This window comes from Vulpes lagopus, chromosome 5, assembly GCF_018345385.1.
Source record: "Vulpes lagopus strain Blue_001 chromosome 5, ASM1834538v1, whole genome shotgun sequence".
Taxonomy (NCBI): Eukaryota; Metazoa; Chordata; class Mammalia; order Carnivora; family Canidae; genus Vulpes; species Vulpes lagopus.
The window spans coordinates 124597560-124621924 of record NC_054828.1 but is presented as its reverse complement, the minus strand read 5'-3'; the positions used below and the strand labels follow the sequence as shown (position 1 = coordinate 124621924).

Sequence of the window (24365 nt, the reverse complement as noted above, 5' to 3'; positions counted from 1 at the left end):
AGGCCCCCAAATTGCCATAATTTTACAGCTTCCGTGGTGAGTGGGTATGCACTAATTGTGAGGGCGAGAAGTGGGAGGGGAGTGCAGGCATGGTGACAGTGGGGACATGCAGCACAAGAGGCTGTAGGCAGAGACAAGCAAGGGAAGCCAGAGGAACTGTGTGATTAGCTGGATAGGGGTGAGGGAAGGGGAGCTTCTGGCTCTGTAGGCTTAGCAGATGATGCATCTACTCATTAGGCATTAGGCAGTAGAGAACGCTTCCGAAGCTGCTTTGACAAGGGTGCTGATGCACTCACATTTAGACCTGTTGGGTTTGAGATGCCCGTGAAACATAGAGGGGTAGAGTCTGCAGCCACTGGCTGTGTGAAGAAGCCAGGAAAACATTGGAGATCACTCTACGTTAATATTTATGAGCTCAGATCCTTACTCCAAGCCAGAAATGAAGTTTCTGGCCAGGAGAAGGGCAGCCACCCAGGCCCTGTGAGCTCTGGAAACATGAGTATGTTCACAGATGCTTTTACCCTGCCCTCTGCCAAATGACGGTTCCAGGACATGGCATTCCCCACTCCAGGCATCTTGCCACCCCAGGACTCAGTTTCACCAGACTTAGCTGTGACGTGGGACATGTCAGGTTCCTAGGAACGTCAGTGAGGGCCTGTCTTAGCCTAGAAACCTCAGTGTGTAGGGAGGGGAGGGGGGAGAGGAGGGGGACATCCGGGATGTGGGACAGCCAGGGAGTAGGCAGTGGGAAGGGAGTGTGGGGACTCTGTGAAAGCATTCCATTGTATGGAGGTAGCTTTGAAGGGAGGAAGAAACAGATATCAATCAATAACACAAACGTCGGGGACTGGAAAAAGATACAAGGAGAGCCCCAGATACTGTTCTCACCAAAAGTTAAGCAAACAACTCAGTCTTACATCATGCCCTAGATATCACCAAGCACGGCTGAGGCCAGACCACCAATGAAGGCCGTCCCCAAGGCTCTGGTCACCCTCCTGTGCTCTGTGGCCAAAGGTGTCCTGCTTTGTTTGGGGGTATGGGGCTCTGGACAAGAACAGGGAAGCCAGATCAGCGAACATCCCCTGAGCCCCTCAAGCAGAAGAGGTGTCACTTACCAGGGAGGCACAAACATTTGCAATTCAATTTCCCTGTGCATGGCTGCAAGAGACAAATGTCCCTAATGGCATCTGACCTTCACACAGTCCAAGCTGAAGTTCATAAAAAGAAGGATGAGGACCTCTCCAAGCTTGCTGGCCCTCTGACAGCTCCACCTGACCTCAAGTTCAGCCCTTACAGTATACAGGCACCATGCAAGGCACCTCACATTCCATTTCATATTTAATGCCCATAAAGACTTCGCCAGGGTTTTCTTGTCTATTTTGACTAGTGTGACCTAAGCCATGACTGGAGAATAAGAGATGGGACGTAGGTCTGTCGAGATTACTCCTGTCTGCTACCAGCTGTTGTGCATTTTTTTTTCCCACTTCTGTAAATATATGGACACATCTACAGCCTGAGATGTTTCCTGGACGGCCCTGCTTCAAGCATTAGCCTGGACTTACCAAGGGATGTTTGTTGGCTTGTCACAGGATGTAAAAAGTAATATACCAAATGCTGGGAACCCCAAGTTTAAGTTTGAGCTTTACTGTTCACTAGCCTGATAATTACAAAGTGTGTACTTCTCCTTTCAAATAGTAATTTTCTCTTCTAAATAGTAGAGAACATAATTCTTTGTTTTTTTTTTTTTTTTTAAGATTAAACATCAAAACTTTTCCCAATATGTTAAATCTGCTAGTTTGGTCTCACTGTCTTTAATATTAAGTAGGGAATAAAGAAACTACCTGAATATTGGATTCCAGGCCCCCCAGAAGAATATGCAGTATCCTTATGTTGCTTTTGAGGAGATACACTTGGGGATTTTATTTTCGGATATCTTTAAGTGTTAACAACCTAATTCAATGGTAGTTAATTCCACTGTCATGATGTAATAGCACCATTGACTAGTGAAATGCAAATATAAGATTAACCATTTAAAATTGAGCCTCAATAATGATTTGGCCTGCTTGCCCATGCATGCCTTCGGAGCTGAGATAAGCAAAAACTGCCAAACAATGAACCCAGCAGGGTGTATTGGTGAGAGCTACAGGCTTTGGCAAGGCAGGTAAAAAGCACCCTATCATTCCAATTTGGATGAAAATTCGTTTCTTCTTCTTAGGTCTAAAGAAAGCTGGGAAAGCCAGTGGTTCAGTGGGCTCTACTCTCACCTACTTCGTGTCTCCTACTGAGGGCCCAGCAGCTTGCTTTATAATCTCATTTTTGTTAGACTTCCGGATTTCATCAAAATCTGCCTCGATATTTTGTGTTAATAATTATAGTTAGGGATAGAGCCAGCCCTGCTTTGACTTCAAAGGTGCACAATTTTTCAAACCAGACATTTGTGAATCTGGGTCAGGAAAGGCAGAGCAAAGCTGATCTGGAGCTCTGGTCGGCTTCCCCTTGCCTCACAGTGTGGGCACTCTCAAAGTGCAATAAACAGTCCGCTCCAAAGAACAATGCCCTCATTGTAGGAATCTCTGGGTTCCAGAGCCTGAGCCTTCCCCACACCCGGCTAAGTGTGCCCCAGTGAGCAGGCCAAAGAGCCTCTGGAGAGGAGACTCTGAGAGCCAGTGTTTTCTGCAGCTCCTCTCACAGCCTGTCTGAAGGAGTCTAATTGGATGCAGCTGGATTATCCCAGCACTCTGAACTTGAATTTGCTTGCAGAAGGTGGGGAAAAGCAGTTCCTGTTACATTTTGAGTCCCCACCCCCACCCCAGCCATGGGAGACTCCTGGGGTAATGACTGGGAATCTCTCTGAAGTCACTGTGTGCATCTACCCAACTGCCAGGACTCAGCCATGTGACAGTAAAGTCACGCTTTGAGAATGCCTGCAGATAACACTTAGCTCCAGCTGGAAACACTGGGAATAAAAATTATTAAGAAGAAAGTAGTAAAAATTGGTAGCATCACTTCTCAAAATACTTCCTCTTTAACTCTTGTATTATCCGTTGATTAACTCTATTAACTCTCTTCTGAAAATGAGATGTTTTTAGATGAGTTCACACAAAAGAGGGGTAGCATGGTGGGAAGCACATGATTTAGGTTCAAAATTAAGCTCTGTGAGTTACCTATAGTTAGAACTTGGGCAAGTTACTTAAGACCTCTCAGCCTCTGTTCTGTCTGTTTACAAATGAGCAAATAGAAAAGCACTCCACAAACTGAAACAAAGGATTAAAAAAGATGTGATCAGATAGTCATAAAATTAGACTTTTTCTTTTCTTTACTTTCTTTGGTTTTGGTAGACCAGAAGTTATATGTCTATGTGACTCTATTTCTTTCCAAGAGGTTCCTTTAAGAAGGAAGAACGCTTATTCCTATGGTATAGCAATCCTCAGGCCACCTTTGACTTCAAAACTGGGAATTGATGGGATGACTGGCTTATGAACCACTCGACTTTGTATGATGTGATTTCATAGTCACATTCTTTTGTGTATATTTATTTGTATCCCCATTGGTAAGACACTCTATTTGTCTGCTTGCCTTGCCTTTGGATGATTTTTGGCTCTTTACAAAAATCAAATCTATTCTCAAGGTTCAAAGATTCAGCATCAGTGAAGAAATTGTAAAGTCTGTTCCTCCATATCTTAAATCAGTCCCTTACACATTCTGAGCAATAACTATGAAAAGATTCTATCTTTCCCAGTGAGCTGCTCTATAGGACAGAGAATTTATGTTAATTAGATGTTTAATCTAGGCCGTGCTCTATGTTAGGTGTATAACACACATATCTGATTTTATCACCATAATAATATTGGAGATAGGTAATGTAATGTCTAGTCTAAAAATGAGGATGCTGAAACCTGAATATTTTAACTTCTCTTACCCACCAGATCAATAGGGAGCTGGAATTAGATTCTAATTCTCCCTATGTTCAAAATCTGCATTTTTCTTCCACCAGACTTCTCCATCCATGTGGATATATAACGGGCCTCATCATTTTATAGTCAGACCTCCTTTATTTGTTCATTAAACCACATTTATTGGCCCTTTCTGTGAATGTGATCCCAAAGGTGGTCTATGAGACACGCTGACTTCTCTGGCTCCATATCTCCAAAGTGTCCCATTTCCCCAGGGCCGCAAACTAAGTACCATGACAGGGTCATGTGTTTAATGATTGTTGGAACTGAATGTGATACAAAATTAATTCCTTGCATGCCACAAATCAATAGTGCGTTGTCCTCAGAACAACCATAGTGATACTTCAACTGGCCTCAGGTAAGATCAAACGTCTAGCTCAGAACTTACCACTTTGTTAACTGTCATCCTGGATGCATACATATGCATGTAATGTTGGAAAGTTGTGCCAAAAGCAACTATATCTCAAATTTTATATGCCCTTGGGCTTTCATTAATATTGGAGATATAATTCTGTAGATCAAAAGTAACATAATTTGTCTCCCACTTTGAGCCAAGGTGAAATAACAAGACTACATTTACCCTCCCACTTGAAAAAAATAAAAGTCAAACTAACAAAATACAGGAGAAGATGATTTTCAAGTGTACATTAGGCAACACAAGACAGGGATCAGTGAGAGACAGAAAACAAATGACCTTAATACTTATTATAAAGATGCAGTTATCGAGACAGCATGGTATTAGTGCAAGTAGAGGAAGACAGATCGATAGAACAGAACAGAGTCCAGAAATTGACCCACATGTATTTGGATAATGGATTTTCAACAAAGATGCAAAAGTAAATCAGAGGGAAAAGGATAGTTTTTCCAATAAGTGATGTTGCAGCAATTTGATGCCCACATGGCAAAAATAAAATAAGGATAGATCTATGTCTTGCAGCATACACAAAAATAACTCAAAGTAGATTATTGACTTAAATTCAAAAGCTAAAATTAAAAAGTTCAAGAAGAAAACCTTTGTGTGCTTGAGTTAGGCAAAGCTATGACATTAAAAACAGGATCTATAAAATAACAAATTGATAGATTAGACTTCATCAAAATTTAAAACTTCAAACTCTTTAAAAGACCTTGTTAAGAAAACACAAAGAAAAACCCAGGAATGGAGAAGAAAATTTATGAAGTATGTATCTAACAAATAACCTGTATCCAGAATACATAACAAACCTTTAAAACTCAATAAGAGAAAATAGCCAACCCAAAAAACCTGAGTAGAGTATTTGAATAGCACTCTGGTGAAGGAGATAAAAGCACATGGAAAATAAGCTCTACATCATTAAACATTAAGGAAATGCAAATTGAAAGCACAGTGAGGCACTGCTACACACCTATTAAAACTGCTGAAATTAGAAAGAATGACCATACCAGGTGACGGTGAAGACATGGATCCCTGCACTGCTGGTATGAGATCAAATGGCAAAGCACTTTAGGGGGTAGTTTGGGAGGTATGTCAACTATATGACCTATTGTTCTTCTCCCTACCTCCTCAAGAGAAGAGAAAGCATATGTCCATACAAAGATTTGTTCAAAAATTTTCATGGCAGCTTTAATTGCAATAGACCGAAACAAGAAATAATCCCAATGCCAATAATGGGTGAATGGATAAACAAATAGTGGTACATTCATACTATGGAATAAAAAGCACAAAGTACTGCTATGCTATGGATGAATCTGAAAATAATGATGCCAAGTGAGAGCAGGTAGAGGAAGAGGTGCATGCTGTGCGATTCCATTTAGATACTGTTCCGAGAAACATGAATGAATGTACGGTGAGAGGCAGCATGCCACGGTAGGGTGCTCAGAGAAGCAAGCAAAGGGCAATTACAAAGGGACACAAGGAACCTTTCAGAGGTGATGGGTATGGTCATTATTTTGACCATGATGATAGTTTCCTGAGCATATACATCTGCCAGAACTTATCAAATACTTTAAATACATTTGTTCAGCTAATTGTAAATAAAAATAATTAGTATGGTTTTTAAGAACAGCTCTACTTAAAAGTGCAATCAATCTTTTAAAAATCACATTTCCAAAAGACTAAGAAAAAACATTTTCTGATGAAATATTGATTAAATTGTCCCAAAATAAGCTGCAGGATATGACTGCTAAGCAGCTATGCTTGTTCTGGTTGGCATCACAGCTAGACAGCCTGAAGGAAAAACAGTGACAGCTTACTGAACAGAACTCAGCGGAGCGAAAAGTCCCTCCAAACCCAAGTGTGTGTCCCTCATAACTATTTTACAGTGGGAGGAGAGGCAGCTCTTTCTAGTTCCTTGGTATGCATTTCTCAGCACTTGGAAGGCCCTGCTGACTTCCAGAAAGGCACAGGTGAAACTGCCCTGAAGGTAGGTGGGCAGGGCAAGAAGCTACAGAGACATAAAAGCCATAATAAATCCAACTATCAACTCAAAATAGAAGTAGAGCTGGAAGCGTCTTGCCTCCTTCAGCCACATGATTCAGTGGTCCCCACTGGAGGTACATAAGGGCTTCAAGTTCTGATAATGGGTTGGGGCACTTAACTCAGTAAGGCCAGGGGGACACCTGGGTGCTCAGTGGTTGAGCATCTGCCTTTGGCTCAGGTTATGATCCTGGGGTCCTGGGATGGAGTCCCACATGGGGCTCCCCACAGGGAGACTGTTTCTCCCTCTGCCTATGTCTCTGCTTCTCAGTGTGCATCTCTCATGAATAAATAAATAAAATCAAAGAAAGAAAGAAAATAAATAAAGAAAGAAAAAAAAGAAAGAAAGGTGGGGGGGGCAGAGTCCCCACCCTGCCAACCTCATGCTCAGGGCAGAAGTAAAACTGAACCCTGGTACTCGCTTCTTTCCTATGTCTCTGGACATTCATCCAATGCTAAGAGACAGCACAAAGCCTTAGGTCACCCAAGGTGGGCCTCAGAACACCTGGGTCCTGTTCTCCCTCTTTCACTATTTCCAACCTTCTTCTCCTTCCTGTCTCTTGACTGTCCTGGTTTTCTCGTCCTCCATCTTCCTTTTCCCTGTCTCCTTCCTTTCTTTCCTCCTTTGCCTTCCTTCCAATCGGCTTTCAAAGGTCTTTGAGCAAAGCAGGATATACATAAATTAAATATGGGAAATTGCTTTGTCAGCAAGAATTTACTAGGTGGTTCCCAATGTACCCAGGAGCTGTGATAGGCACTGGGGTGAGCAAGGGAAGAAAGAACAAGGCCCTTGAAAAAAAAACCGTAGTGTAAATCAAAGGGAGGAGGATGAGCCGATGCACTGCAAAATGATCTATATATGCTGAAAGCGAATATATAAAAATCAGTGACGGCAGAAGCCCAGCAGAGAGGGCCCACAGCTTTGCCCCTCAAATCATCAGGGAAGAAGATTGCATTTCAGCTGGACTTTGAAAAAAGAGCAGAAGTTCATCAGTCCAACAAGAATAGGATGCTTAGAAAAATGGGGGCATTTCATGGAGCAATGGGAGCGCAAAAGCAGAGAGTGGTAAGTGGAAGTTTCTGTAATTCACAGTAAGAAATATAGCTGGCTGGAAGGGGGTGCGAGAATGGATTTGTGGCTGGAGCAGCCCTGAGGATGCCAATTAAATGCCTACTTGATCTGGGGTTTGGGCAAGCTGTTAGCTCAGGGGACCTAATTTATTTTTCTACAGGAAAGGGGGGGGGGTTTGACTAACTTACTTCTAAGCTTGGCTCTAACTCTAGGATCCATGACACTGCATGTGTCAGCAATAGAATCTCTGGTCTTTCTTGGTACATGTGTGCACCCATCAGCCCGGCAAACTCATTGTATCTTTTAAGAGTATGAATGATAAACCATCTCTCTCTCACATAAACAGAATCTGTAAGAAAATTTCTCCCCAGAAGCCAAACCAGGGTTTTGGCTGGCCTGGCCTTTCGATGTAGTCAAGGATAAAGAGAGGTGATCTAAAAGTGAATGTTTTCAACAAGCAGTGCAGTGAAAGGAAATAGATCTGACACCCACACACCTCTGCCAGCACCGTTAAATGCTACCCTCAATGCGACAGGCATACAACATAGGTGACCATTCACCCCGCATGTCCTCCCTTGTCCTTGTTCTCCGGGAGGGTAACACGATAGTAGGAGATTCAGGACAAGACCTACAGAGAACTGCAAGCTGGTCAAGAGCATTATCTCTGGGTTGTGCCTACTTCCAACGCCCCATCCTGTGGTCTCAGGCACTCACCCTGCCCTGCTGGGATGTGTACTGGCACACGATACAACTGGGAGTCCCAAACTTTCCTTTTATAGAAGAGGAACCTTCTTAGGAGGCTCAAGGGATGGATTCCAGACTGAGTCCTGAAGACAACCGAAGTCTCTTAGTGTCATGGTGGCTTCTAGGCTTCTAGGAATTGACCTGAGAGAGATAGAAGGGGTCATGGAATCCCTGAGGGCTAGCACGAAATTCCTGTTCTGCTCTTTCCAGGCTGAACAATGCTTAGCGGGATGCTTGCCTTCTCTGCATCCCCTTGTCAAATGGGAATAAAAATATCTAGTTCAAAGGATGGCCAGAAGGACTGGAGGTAGTGCACGAGAGGGGCTTGGCATAGTGCCTGGTACCTATTCAGCCCTCACTTAGCGAGTTCAGGATGACGTATCCATTGTATGAGGCCTACCTGTTGTTCTCTGGTGACATATAATAAAGGACCTTTGATGGTAGGATTAGGAAGTGAATATAGATAGAAAGTGACATACAGACAAACTGCCCTTGAAAATCATGTAGGGAGGTACCATAGCAGGGACATATTCCTTAATAACTCCAACACAGCCAACATAACCTGTTTTGTTTTGTTGTTTCTAATCCAACAATGTGACACCTTACCCCTTTATTTGGTTGACCACCAGATAAAGTAACTGGTTTATGTTTTTTTTTAAATTTTTTTAATTTTATTTATTTTATGATAGGCACACAGTGAGAGAGAGAGAAGCAGAGACATAGGCAGAGGGAGAAGCAGGCTCCATGCACCGGGAGCCCGACGTGGGATTCGATCCTGGGTCTCCAGGATCGCGCCCCGGGCCAAAGGCAGGCGCCAAACCGCTGCGCCACCCAGGGATCCCTGGTTTATGTTTTAAGACAATACTCCACCCAGTTGCTTTGTTTTTTTTTTTTTTTTTTTTTTTTTTAAGAGGCATGTAATTAAGACACCTGACAGAAAGAAGAGCAGATTCTTTGTTTCCTCATCTGCCAAAAAATGACAATGCCGTACTAGGTGCCTGGCCTCCTTACAACTTTATGGTGAGGGTCAAATAAGAAAATTCGAGGAAAAAAAACTTTTTAGATTGTAAGACACCTGTAAATGGAAAATACTTAAATAGATCTCTTGATGTGGTTGATGGAAAGCACCCCCAGAAATTCCTGATTGCAATAAAGAAGATTGAAATGAAGAGGATTAGAAACTAGCAGTCACCTCTAGTGGTGGCCCAAGTTCGGGTCTATAAACAAAGGCCTAGAAGATTTAGACATTTCCCATCTAATCACTGATATCGAAGTGTGATTTTACCTAAGGAAAGTGTCACTGAACTGTTTGTATTGATCTTTTCCATGTGGGCAGAGAGTTATCTGCCTATGGGTTGGACTCAAAGAGAATCCCAGAGCAAGGTCAAGTTAATGCAACACAAATGATCTCTAGCTGATTAAAAAATAATAATAAAGAACAGTTTTTATCTTGAAGCTACCATTTTTCTATCAGGTCTAATCTGTAGGGCTTCGTTTCTTAACATATAATAAACCCACATGCATCTTAAGTGACAGAGTCTTAAAATTACTGCCAGCAAGACAGTGTTAACGTAGTTGTCGTAGTTGTCGCTGCATGAACATTCATGAACATGGACTTAACTATTCATATTGTTTCGCTTCTGTATCTAAAACACTATACAGTAGAATTACCATATGCCCAGTAATTCCACTACTGGGTATTTACCCAAAGAACACAAAAACACTAAATTGAAAAGATACACGTACCCTATGTTTTTGTAGCATTATTCACAATAGCTGAGATGTGGAAGCAATCCAAGTGTCCGTCCACAGATGAATGGATAAAGAACATGTGGTATGTATATCTACACGATGAAATCTTGTCATTTGCAATAGCATAGATGGCTCTAGAGGATATAATGATAAATGAAATAAGTCAGTCAGTAAAAAACAAATACTATATGATTTTGCTCATGTGTGGAATCTAAGGAACACACGAGCAAAGAAAAAAGAGACAAACAAAAAAGCAGACTCTTAACTATATAGAACAAACTGGTGGTTGACAGAGGGCAAGAGGGGGATGGGTGAACTAGATGAAGGAGATTAAGAGCACAGTTATGGTGATGAGCACTGAGTGATATATAGAATTATTGAATCATGATATTGGATGCCTGAGACTAATACAACACTATGTTAACTATACTGGAATTGTATTTACTTATTTATTTTTATACTGGAATTTTAAAATGAAGAAATAAAAATTTCAAAATATAGCTCTTTCAGTAAGTCTAAAATAAAAACTTGAAGTGATAAAGAAGCATTGCATTATGATGTAATAACGGCATCTCCCCATCCCCCTCCTCCTCCCTCTGATTCTTGGTGGTTCATGAGATGATGGTGTTTCTTGTACGTGGTGTGTCTTAGGTAATACGACTTGCCTTAGGTAATGCTACAGAGGGCAGGAAGCTGAACTACACTGAGTTTTAAGATTTTCAAAATTCTCCTCAGCCCGGCTCTAGACTCATGGAACAGTTTCTGATTATAATTTAGCTTCCCCCAATACCTGTTGCTAAGAGGGGAGACTAGATGAACAGTAGACACGGGTGCCCGAGGCAGGGTGTTTCTCATCGCATACCAGTAACAAGGGAGCCTGATACCTCTGTTGCACAGAGCTTTGATCAGACCCTGAGTCTGATCACTCAAGGGTGCTTTGGCAAAATGCAGCATCTCAACTGGAAAAATCTGTGCAAAGGATGCCAAACCACGGTGATCTCATCTCATTTCCGTCTCGATGCAAGTCTGTGCCTGGGCAGCCAGCCTGGCTCCTACAGGAGGACACTGTTGTCCTCCCTCTCTCCCTCTCTGCCAGCATTAGTATGGCCTCCTCACATCAACTCTTCCTTTCTTGTCAGTCTTGGGCTTTGCTTGCAGACCTGGTCCTTGTCCTGCCCACACCCTGCTCTGTGTGGCAGGATGGCTGACCCTATCTTCATTTCCCAGGTCCTCATGCAGCTGCTTCAGCTTGGGTCCAGTCAACGTGAGGAGGTGATAAGAGATAGGAGGCTGAGAAAGGTAAAGCTGTAACATTTCTTTCCTTCTCTCTGCCTCAAAAGTTGTCCCCAGCAGCAGCATCCTCTGAGTCTGCTCTGTGTCTCTGTGTCCCCCAAGGAAGCTCCAGCTGGAGCTTGTGCCAGGTGGACCCAGGTGACCTCAGTCCCTGGCTTCTGGTTGCACCACCTTCTTCCTTTGTCTTTCCAATGGAGGGGCAAGAGTAGTTTACTGCCATCCCAATTTTTATGTTGCTTCTCTGGGACCCAGTAGGTTTCTCAGCCTTTGTCCCTGTACAACCAATTTCCTGTGACACACGGCTCTGAACCCTGATGTGATTATGAACTGCTGGAAGTCAAGAACTCCACCCCATATCTTTGTGCACGTACATTTGGGTGGGTACTTGGCAAATTATTATCCAACTGAATTGAAAATTCCTTGAAATTGAAACTTTACGTGACCTCTAAGATGACAAAACTAATTGCCCTGAGAAGTCATTCTTTTACTTTCTTAGCATTGCTTCCTTTTTTACTTTTCTCATTCTTTTTTTTTTTTTAAGATTTTATTTATTTACTTGAGAGAGAGAGAGACAGAGCTCATGAGTGGGGGTGGAGCAGGGAGCCTGGTGCAGGGCTTAATCGCAGGACCCCAAGATCATGACCAGAGCTGAAGGCAGCCACTTAACCAACTGAGCCACCCAAGTACCCCTATTTCTCTCATTCTTAATTGCAATAAAAGACACTTATTATAACATTTACCATCCTAAGCATTTAAGTGAGGAGTCATCCACTTTAAATGGAGACATTTGCTTCTATGTTTAAACCAAGACTTGATTTAAGAAAACTTCATGGTCATGCCATTCCCAGGAAAACAGGTGCCTGCAATTTCCTTTGAAACAATCACTGAACCCTACCTGAGCACCTAGTAGGCATCTTAAAGAGAAGACTTATATTCCTCACCACTAATCTCCACGATGCACAGTACCAGTCTCACTTTACGTATGAGGGAATCAAGGTTCAGAGATGATGGCTAACTACTCCAGGGTCCCACACTTAGTGTATAACTTAGTAAAATGTAAACCATTAAGTCTATAACTTGAAAAACTGTAAGAATTAAGTCTTTGTTACAAACGGAAAGCTCAAGGCCCATAGCAAGAGAATATAATTTATCAGGTCAGAAGTTTGTTCACACCCTCAGTTTTTGATACAGGCAATTCCTCAGTCATGCACTGAGAGCTACTGCACTAGACCATAAGGAAAATGTATCTGTGTTAAGTGATTTCTTGATCTATCCCCAGGCCCTAGCCAAGGCCCTGGTACTTAGCCAATGACCAATAAATAATTGTAGAATTGATAAGTGAATGAATGAGTGAACGTTAACCATTTCGTTTTGAATTTAAATCTTAAACATTTTCTATTCCAATTAACTAGCTCTCATTTTAGACACCATGCCAAAGCTTATTCATTTCTTAACTCATCCAATGAGTATTTGATGAACTCTTACCATATGTGGTGTGTCAATGCTAGATACAGGGGAATGTCCAGATATTTATCAAATATTCTAGACATAGACCCTATCCTTCAGAGACTTTAAATTATTTCAATAGAAGAGACCAAGCAAGTAAGGACACCAGAGGCCTATAATAACGTGTTAAACAGATATTATCATAGATCTCTGTGCTGCAGATGAATTAGGACCACAAAGAGGGGAGCGACCAATTTTACCTCGAAGGAATGAGATTAGAGAATGATCCTATGGAAGAGGTAATGCCCACAATAAATCTCAACAGATTGATATCTGTCAGTCACCTGTAGGGTTGGTGACAGCCTTGCCACATGTAGGTGGAAGTGCAATTGGCTCTGCAGAGCTTGGGGCTCCTTGTGGGAATCTCCCACACCAACAGGTACGTAAAGCCAACTGATGCAAAATCATTCAAATAGTAAAAATAGCAAAAGGATTGCCCAATCGGGTTTGGTTGGGAGGAAAGAGAATTCCTCTGTTGTAAACTTTCGCTTTCCTCTCCCTACCCCAAAGACTTACAAGAGTCTCCCCTTATCCAGTCTTCTGCTTTTCATAGTTTCGGTTACCCACAAGTAAATGACTCTTTCTGGCTCTGGTCCGAAAGTCAGTAGTAGCCTAACATTATGTCACAACACCTCTGTTGTTCACTTTATCTCATCACGAAGGCATTTTATTATCTCACGTCATCACAAGAAGGGTGAGTGCAGGGCAATAAGATATTTTGAGAGAGAGAGACAGACCACTTTCACATAACTTTTATTACAGTATATTGACAATCTATTTTACTATTAGTTTTTTAAAATATTTTATTTATTTATTCATGAGAGACACAGAGAGAGAGGCAGAGACATAGGCAGAGGGAGAAGCAGGCTCCTTGTGGGGAGCCCGATGCAGGACTTGATCCCAAGATCCCAGGATCACCAACTGAACCAAAGGCAGATGCTCAATCACTGAGCCTCCTAGGTGCCCCTTTTTTTTTTTTACTATTAGTGTTGTTGATTTCTAACTATGCCTAATTTATAAACTGAACTTCATCATATGTATATATGTATGAGAAAAAGACACATTTATATATGGGGTTCAATACTACCCTGCTGAGGCTTCCCCTGGGAGTCTTGGAACTCACTCCCCAAGGGTAGCAAGGAGCTACTGTACAAACCTGAGGGGATGAAAGTGTCCTTTGGTTAACTAAATGTTCAATAAGTAAATACTTAAAATTGGAATTCCAGGTCAGGGATAGCTAAGCCCAAAGGCTAGGCTCTTATCACAACATTCACTCAATCTTCTAAGATACTGGAGAGTAAGGGCCAGAGGAAAACAAGGCTCTCGATCCAGCTTTTCCAGTATGTGGTTCCTGGGCTCTGCTTTAATGCAAATCCAAACATTTATCGAGTGAAAGTCACATGGATGACCCTACGTTAGATGTTTTTATCCTCATGGCCTCATTTTGTCCTCAGCATGTTCTCGAAATTTGTAGGATTTCCTTCATTCGGTAGGTGGGGTACCTGAAGCTCAGGAGTAAAATGGCTTGTCCAGGACCACACAGCTGGTAAGCAGCTCACCTCCACCTACGGCAGAACTTGAACCACTTGTCATTCTTTTGTCCTGTTGCTGAGTATGATGATGTCAGGAATATCTAGATAACAACATAAATTCATACACTGGTAGACCACCTACAGCTATAAAGCAGTTTAGCTACATCTCATTTCCCTCCACAACAGTGTGTATTATCCCCATCTTATAACAAAGGTTATTGAAAATTAAATGTGTCAGTAGTTGGCAAACCACACAGCCATGAAACAGCTGGGCTTCTTAACTTAACTCACCTCTTACTTTAGCCTGATATTTCGTTTTCATATTTGGAAGAAATCCATTTGTTTCTGGATTGTCTTTATTTCCCCAGAGTCATTTTTCAAGTATAGCCATTTAATATGAAAAACTATTTTTGTTCATTTTGGAGTTAAAAAAAGGGAGGGGTGGTGGCGACATTTGATGGATTAAATATTAGTTGAGCCATAGTCTGTGGCCCTGTTTTCATTCTCTTAATTTGCAAGCAGACCACCAAACCATGACAAGTTTGACTTCTATTGAGGAACAAAAATATTTAAAATGGCCACAACATTAAACTTTCAAAATATTTGCAGCAACATTTTTCTATAAGCTTTAGTCTTACTCTTTAGTATTATCACATTTGACATAATTACACCCTGTAAATACCTCAAACTTGTAATGACATCCTTTCAAGAATTATTACTAATTATTATACTTGACGTGACAAATTAAACATGTTGTTTGACGTAATTATACTAAATAATTCAAAATGCTAATTATGCTTAGAAATAGCAATTAGCATAATTAAGTTAAAAAAATAAGCTACTGTAAATTTTCCTACTGATTCAGTATCACAAACTCGAATTTTCTAGATTTTAGTAATGATTGACTGATATGACTTATAAAATTATATCTGTAATCAAAAATAATGAGACATTTTCAATGGCTTCAGAAGGCCTGGAAGAGATGATAAGAAAATGAAATTTTGGTGGCTAGGGACTGTGCAAAAGGCCAAGTCTCTAGAGGTAGCCAGACTTAAGTGTGAGTCCCTACCTGGCCACCACTAACTGGGTAACTCCAGTCTAGAGATGTAGTCCTTTGAAATATTTTTTTTTCCTCTACAAATGGGCATCATATTTGCCTCTAGGTCTGATATAAACATCAGGATCTTGAAGAAATTGTAGGACCCTCATGTTGATTGCAGCACTATCTCCAACAACCAAGAAATGGAAATGACCTCAGTGTCTATCAAAGGACAAACGGGTAAAGAAAATGTGGTATATTCATACAATGGAAAATAATTCAGCCATAAAAAAGAAGGAAATTTTGCCCCATGACAACATGCATGAACCTTGAGAACATTGTGCCAAGGGAAATAGGTCAGTCACAGAAAGACAAATACCATGAAATTCCACCTATATGAGGTATCTAAGATAATCAAATGCATAGAGTCTACGAATGGAATGGTGGTTGCCAGAAGCTAGGGGGAGGGGGAAATGGAGACTCACCAATAAACAGGCATAAAGTTTCAGTTCAGATAACGTAAACATGAGACTATAGTCAATGATAATATATTGTACTCTTAATTTCTAAGAGGGTAGATCTCATGTTAAGTGCTCTTACCATATAATTTTTTTTTAATGAACAAACTAAGGATGTAAATAAAGATATAAATTGCTGGACACAATTATAGCCTAGGAAGGGCTCAATAAATTCAGGTCTCCTGAATCTTATTCATTAAAGGTAGGGATATACTGATTGTAAAATACCTAGGCCACCTGGAGACAAAAGAAGAAAGATATAAGGTGAATATACATAAATATTTTAAGAATCAATGGTCTGAGGGACACCTAAGTGGCTCAGTCGTTAAGCATCCAACACTTGATTTCAGCTCAGGTAATGATCTCAGGGTCATGTATTCAAGCCTTACATTGGGCTCCATGCTCAGCACAGAGTCTGCTTGAGATTTTTTTCTTTCCCTCTCCCTCTAAAATCACCCCCTAAAATAAATAAATAAATGAATAAATGAATAAATAACTAAATAAATCTTAAAAAAGAAAACAACAACAAAAAAATCCAATGATCTGAAATGGAAAAGAAACGTTCTCTAATTTGTAGATTTGTGAGGACACGGAGAGGTGGTGTTTGTAAACATTTAACTCTTAGAGCATCTGGGACATAGTCAGCTCTACATAAATGATAGTTTCTTTTCTCTTTTAAATAGATTTTTAGAAGAAGTCATTAACAGCCCAAGGTTAGTGAATAATTGATTCAGGATTTGAACCCAAGTCCAAGACTGACCATCTCATTGCATTATGCTGTTCTGCCTGAAGAGAGCTTCATGTCAGTGCCCGCCCCCCCGTCCCCCGGCATCAAGGCCACCCTTCATCTCGCTCTTCTGGGTGTGTTCCATCATCCTGTGTCTCGGCTCCAGCCGTCTGTGAGGCTGCACTTCAGAGACAATGCAGGGAACATATTTGAGCTACGACCTCTTTGGGAAGGTGATCCACACCTACATTCCTAATGCCAAACCAGCACCGGCACTCCCTGGGATGTCAAAGCTAGAGAGCTAGACACCACTTTTATTTGAATCTTGACAACCTTCTCCTTATTTGTAAAACACTGTGATAAAGTAACTTTTTGTCTAGGTGAGACAGCTTATCAGACATCTCATCAGGGAAGAACAACTGTCAAAGGCGCTCAATTTTTGTTTCAAGATAAAAAGACACAGAGACAGAATCTTGTTCTGATGTAAATGAGCCGACTGGCAGGAACTCCCTCCCTGCAGAGGTTGGAGAAGGTCCTATCAGCTCAGGAGGTGGAGGCAATAGGTGCGTCTTGCCTTCTACTCCAGGTCACCCAGCGAGCCAGGGATGAAAGGCTGGACCACTCAAAGGAAGGGAAGGTTTCTTAACTTCTGAGTCTGAAGTTACTCAACTATAAAATGAACGAGGGTCAGAGGAATGGTGTCTACATCACAGAGTTGTTAGCATCAACCTGAGACCTTGAACTCCATGATGCAGGTGGGTTTCTGCAGCCAAAGTGAGAGAAGACTAAAACAACATGCGCACACATTTTTAAAGTCCAACGATGTGCAAGTTGACTTTGCTCAGCATGATATTCGGGAGAGGAGAGAGATGAGGTTGTTATACTGTTGAAAAGACACATTTCTTACAAGGTCATCCCAGGGACACAGCATGAAGAACATGATATACAATAAGAATTGGGAGAAATGATTTAAATCCTAAGAAAGAGATATGGTGATATAATCTATTAATTATTAAATGAATCCACAAGATACATTTTACTCAGTAGTAAAGAGGTGCAAAGGAGTGTGTGTGTGTGTGTGTGTGTGTGTGTGTGTGTGTGTGAGACAGATCCCAGCCTTTAAGAAGATGATAGACTGGGAAGGAACCAATTCTGGAGACAGATGGGATGGGACACCTGCTTTTTTCACCTCTGCTGGGTGACCTTGGGAAGGTTTCTTAACTTCTGAGTCTGAAGTTACTCAACTATAAAATGAACGAGGGTCAGAGGAATGGTGTCTACATCACAGAGTTTTTAGCATCAATTATGAAGGCCCACTTCCTGCTGCTCCTCAGAAATCCTCCATAAGCTCATGCCGGATGCCTTTTTGGGCTCATTTCGGCTCCATTTCCTCTTAAGCTCTATCATTTATGCGGCAGCCTGAATGAATATACTTAGTGTTTATTTTTTGCTCATTTCAAATGTAGAAGATGCCCACCTTTGCTGGTGTATGTGCATAACTACATGAAACATCCCAATTACAGAAACGTTAAGTGTAGAATAGAATCTGGAGGCAGAAAAGTAGAATTTGAGTCTGGCTTTGTCAATTACATGGCAGGTGGCCGTCAGAACGTCACCTAAACTTCCCTGAGTCTGAGTCCATCATTTGCAGAATGTCGGTCTTAGCACACATTAGGAGGGAAGGAGCCTGGGCACGAAGGAACTAGACAGGAGAGACCATGATTGTGTGTTTTTGTGTGTGGGGGGGCCTTTATTGGTAAATAGATTACAATGAAATAGAATGATAGTTTGTTGGGGAACAAAACTCAGACAGGATCTGTGTGTCTTCACCCCAGCTCTAGCTTTCAACCTGTACCTTCTTACTGTCCAGTTGGCACAATGAGGCCTTGGTGTGCATGGCTGGCCTCCTTGGGCCCTTGGGGGCCTCTTTCTTCCTGGCCTGAGGTTCTGCACTATCTTAGACCTGCCATCCCTAGGAGGAGCAGTGGCCTTGGCTCTGGGCCCCTTCTTGGATGCATGGGCAAAGACCTCCTTAAGGACATGGTTTTCCTTCTATGTGGCTGGAGAAGCAGCACCATTCTTGCCCTTGGGGACCCTGGATTTTGAACTCTGACTCCCAGCTTTTGTTTTCCTGTGGGCCTTGCCATCTTGGCTGTTCCTTCTTGATTTTTTTTTAATTTTTTTTTATTATTTATTTATGATAGTCACAGAAAAAGAGAGAGGCAGAGACACAGGCAGAGGGAGAAGCAGGCTCCATGCACTGGGAGCCTGATATGGGATTCGATCCCGGGTCTCCAGGATCGTGCCCTGGGCCAAAGGCAGGCACCAAACCGCTGCGGCACCCAGGGATCCCCTTGGCTGTTCCTTCTGCTTTGACCTTTGACTTCCCACTGGGAAGGGCCCACATGGCGTTGTCTGGCTGTTGGGAGTTATCTCTAGCTGAGACCAGCAGAAGCAGAGTGGACTGGAGGGAAGATGGCACAGCAGGGAAGAATTCTAAAAGAAGATGAAGCAACAGTCCTGTGACCCCTGCAGGGGCCTGGGCAGTAGCAGAGGTCAAGTTTGGTTGGCAGGTCTGTGTGAACAGAAACAGTAGGGAGAGAAAGGCCAATGGGAGAAAGTAAGGACTGTTTGGGGACAGACATTGGGTTTGGTGTTGCATGTGCTGAGTCACGATATAGCATGTGTTCCATGGATGTGAATCTCCCAGCCTGGTTCAGTATTAGGGATGTAAGTGAGGATCATTTTCCTGCAGTGGTGATCGCCTGCACGAGTTCTCCACAGCAGAGATGGGGTAAAGAGGGGGACACAGCGTTCTGGCACCTGATGTCATGGGATGAAGGCCAAATGGAGTGAATGCAGAGTGCAGAGAAGCAGGATCTCAGGATCAGAGAAGCAGAAGGTGACCAGAGCAGTGCATTTCCACCAAAGCCTTGAGACCAAAGCAGGAAAGCAGAAGATGGCAAATACAGAGGAAAGATGGATGGCAAGAGAACTTGTGCTAAAAGCGGTAGAGATCTGGAGGAGATGAGACAGAGGAATGGTGCCCACCAGCGTGGACCGTGGGGAGACTCTAGCCCTTGGTCTCACACCAGTGCCAGAAGAACAGCCCCTGCAGGGGCTTTATGTACTTTGTTGTCTGTAGGCTTTTATTCTCAAAAGGGATCAATTTGCCTGATGATAATAATTTTAAAACAAGGTAGACTATTACTACTTCAGGCAACTACTCAGTATCTACTCAGTATCTACTCAGTATCTACCCTAACCAAAATTCCCTTATAAATGTGTCATTTGCTTCCTCCCAGCCACTCTCTCCTTGTTTCCCAGGCCAGTGGGGATGGCCCCTCCAGCTTCTTCCAATTCTGATTCCCTCAGATCTGCCTCCTGACATTTTGTATCTCGGCTCTTAGTAGCTCTGGGGCAACAAACCTCCAGATGATTGTCCCTTCTCGGTCTGAGCTGGGTAGGTAGCAGATACACACCACGACATCCTCGGTTTAGTGAAGAATACACGTACAGGAGGTTTGGGGGTAAGTGTGAGATGATATCCAGAGGATATTATTAGCCTTGCCGTGCTTGAGACAAAATGGCAAGGAGAAAAAGCAGGACGTAGGAGTGGCAAGATTAAGGGAAATGTGGGTTTGTTTTGACTGGTCTTTTCTCGATCAAAGTGAACATGAGCAGGGTATACGTTTGGGAAAAGGTGTCAGAGGAAACCAAGAACTTAAGTGTGCTAGAGAGCTGGAGAGAGAGTGAGCAAGTGGGATGCTGGAGAGAACATCAGCAGGGAGAGAGATCTGGGAGGAGGGAAGCCCATCTGGTAGAAGGTAGTAGGGCTCATTATCACTTCGAGGCTGCTGAAGGAAGGAGAGGAGGATGGGGATCGGAGGGAATTATCTGGGTGTGGGAAGAAGTTAGATTCCTTTGCTCTCAGCCTGGGAATCTGGGTTATATCAAATACAACAGAAGGGAGGAAGAGTGGATGGGAGGGAAGAGGTGGGAAATTTATTGAACGCTTTCCACACTTACATCCATCAGCCTATTTAATTACCACAGCCTTAACCCATATATGTTGACATGAGAAGTTAAAAAAAAACTCTCCTCAAAGACAAATTATAGTTTGTGGTCCAGCCAGGATTTGGATCTGGGTCTATCCCACTCCACAGATTACATTTTTCCATTTATTTTTCTCTCCCCCAATCTAGCCACACTCCTTTCTCCTACTGTCAACAAGTTTTTGGTTAGTGAATTTACACAGGGACAGGTGTTCTGTGGTCTCACAAACCACCAGCCAAGAAGTGTCTTTACATTTGTTCACATTTAAAAATATAGGAGAAAGTGATTTTATCTCTTGGAATCAAAAGAAATCAAAGAGTCTCTTTCTCTTAGGTTTCCTTCCTCAGCTGCATGCCACCATGTTGCCAGTAGATGCCAGTTCAAAGTCTGAGTTGCCCTGGACTCTTCCCTCTACCACTTGAATACATCCCACGATGTGGCTGCCTAAATGTGTCTTATATCCAGCCCCTCTCTCTTCTCTTGCTTTGGGTCCCTATCTTCACTTACTCAGAAGACTTGAACCTATTTCTCCCGCTTTTCGACTTGCCAATCCTTATCTCCAGTACCTCACACCATTATCCTACAGCACTTTAGACATTAGGATCTGTTTCACATTCCCAAAATTCTTCAGTAGCCTCATGTCTGTGCTACCACTAGTCTTTTTTTGGAGCAAACATCTAGCTCCTTCTTCCGGCCAGGTCTCCTGGCAAATATCTATTTGGCCTACAATCCTTTCCTGAACCTATCATCCATACCCTCATCCCCCCAAGAATTACATTCTACTCCCTGTGCAGAATTGCACCAGAGAACCCATGACATACCTTTGTATCTACCTTGATGATGCATCTCCCACCTTCGCTCACCTGGGAGCACCTTGAGCTCAGCAGCATGCCAATTCATTCTCATAGCCCAGGGCCCAGTACTGTGTGCCAAGTGGTTGCATCAATGAGTCAACCAGGATTGATCTTTGGCTGAACAACCACATATTTTTTTTTTTTCTGGTCTACATTGGAATTTGTCACAGTATCTATTGGAATTAAAGCCTTTATAAATAAATATAAGCCTAAAATAAAACCTCACAAAACTTTTTTTTTTATTTTGTTTGTCTTCTTGGATGCTTTGTTCTGCCCATCAGTTTAGGTTGGAAGCTGGAGTGGGCAATTAGCATGACAGCCCCAGTGATTACTCCCATAATCTGCAACCCCTAAGCGGTAGGGAATAGAAGCCTTGGGTAGACTTCGAGTATATTTCCTTATTAGGAAATCACAGTGATTTCATGAAAGTCACAAAGGAAATGTTTTTACTGAGAAATCACATGCTGTAACTAATGAGGAAAGGAAAAAATATATGTATTTTTAAATCCCACATATTAACACTATGTCTAACAATGAAATTATGTATTCAGGAAATTCTAAGCTTATACTTGGCCTAGTTGAACAGAGAGATGTTAATTCGTCTGAACCCCCTGTGCATAAATACATATCTGAAATGATAATGGCTTGGAGCACTGTGCCTCTTGTCAGTACCATGAGGCACTTTCTCATATAATCCTCACAATGGATACGTAGCTTTCACCTATTGAACAGAAATGGAAACTGAGGCTCCAATGTGTTAAGCTGCTTGTCTGAGAATTTGTAGTGTCCAGGAGTGAGACAAATTGTGAGCCCAAGTCTATCTGATTCCCACCACTCCAGAGCTGTACCTCTTGATAATATATGGACATGAGTTATAATCCAGATAAATCTGGATTTATATGGATTTATTTTCATATATAATATGAAATAATTTCCAGAATTACTGAAAAACATGATAGAAGCTCCTTGACTATCTTTGAGACTCTCTTCAATAAGTCCTTCAAAAGAGTATTTTTACATGAAGGATAAAAAGGAATGGAATAAAACTTAAAACTCAAGTTACTCTGGTTCTAGTCCTGGCTTTGATGACAAATTCACTGTTTGACCTTGAAGGAGTCTTTTTTTTCATACCTAATCCCAGTCAAATGAGGTGTTTGGGTTTGCTAATTTCAAAAGTACACCCATCTCTGTCTTATGTTATGGGAAAATAAATGACAAAACTAAAAAATAATAATAATAATAACAATTTAAAAAAAAGATTTAGGATATCCTCTTAATGACCAATTCTTAGACTAGGAAGGGTCCTCAGGCAAAGTTGCTAGCAGCTGAGCAACACCCAGAAGCCAACAATATTGATTTTTGAATGAGGTAATGAATTAATGAATCAGTTATCTATTCTTATTTTTTTTTCTTGGATTTGATTTTTCAAGAAATTTGTCTTCTCCTGTATGTTCTGTGTATATCTGGTGTGTCTTAGCTTCTACCAATGCATGGGCAATATAAATTGTTGGTATCAGGATAACAATAGAACAAAGTACGAGAAGTTGTGCAGAAGGAAATGGAATTAACAGCACATATCAGTGAGTAACATCATAACTCAGCAGAAGGATGAGTGTCAGCAAGGCTCTTATGAATCACTGACTTCACAAGAGTTGATATCTTTTCATTAAATATTTTGTCTATAATCAAATCTCTTCCTCCTTTAAAAGCCAGAAAATTGTGAATGTTGTCTTTCTGCTTGACAAATGCAAAGGAGATGTGAATCCACAGGGTCCAGGACTTCAGTGGTCAGGATTCTCTCCTTACTACTATACACCATAATTTCTATTTATTGGGAGAGGCAAGCTCTGCCCACTTCTGTAATGCATACCTTTCTCATCCTAGTTACATACTCAACAGCTCTCTCTGATCCTAGGTTTTGATCATAATTTTTTCAATCCTTATTAATTCAATGAATTCATATTCAAGCACGATTTGTGGGTCAAGAGCTTGATTCAGTGCATTCAGACAGCATGTTCCCAATGCCAGGCTATTCTGGGCACTGGAGATATAGGGGTGAACAAACACAATCTCTTGCCCTTGAGGTTTTTTCCAGCTAATAGGGAAGCCAACTATGTAAAAAGTAAATGTTATTTAATGTGATACATGCTATAAGAAAAAGAGAGTGCACGGCACAGTGAGCCCTAGGAGGAGTGCTACCTAATTCAGAATAAGAAAGTTGAGTCAGCATAGACTATGATATGTGACCATAATAGACAACCCTAAAATCTTAGCAACTTACAATACATCTGAGTTTCTTACTCATTTCCCATGACAATCGTAGACTGATTTAGGGTTGGCTCCACACCATCTCTATTCCAGAATCCAGGCTGAAGCTGCATCCGCTGCCTGGAACATGTGGATCTCTGGCCACAGGACATGCGGTAGAATGGCATGATGGGTCAGAAGTGCCACTTGTCACTTCCTGCTACCTTTTAAAGCAAGTCACATGGCCAAGACTGACATCCAGGTTTAGGTTTGTTTAATGCTGCATGTGGAAGAGACCAATAAGGAAAGGCATTGAGTATTTTGAAAACTAATACCATCTACCACTGGGGGAAATGCCTGCTATTTATGATGACTAGACCCAAAGGTAAGATGGAGGGCTTGTGAGTAATGCGACTTGATATTCAAGCAGAAAATAGATAATGAGGGATTTTGTAGTACAAAGAAGCTTAGATCAGGAACGATTATAAAAGTGGTAAGTCTTCTCTTGGAAGTGAAAGAAAGGAATAGTTTAGCCAAATCCTGTCTGTGTTATGGAAAATGGTTCGTAGGCAGCACAGTGCTGGCAGGAGCAGAGAAGGAGACTGCCTCTGAAGAGGTGA

General features: G+C 41.8%; 1 long non-coding RNA gene across 1 annotated transcript in view; it reads right to left on the bottom strand.

The window, feature by feature from the left end:
- The window catches only part of LOC121491991, a 57710-nt gene extending 33832 nt beyond the window's left edge, over positions 1 to 23878 (bottom strand). The window contains exon 1 of the long non-coding RNA XR_005988095.1: positions 23780 to 23878. This is a non-coding gene — a long non-coding RNA (uncharacterized LOC121491991). The remainder of the gene's footprint in view (positions 1 to 23779) is intronic.
- Between the last annotated feature and the right edge of the window lie 487 nt (positions 23879 to 24365).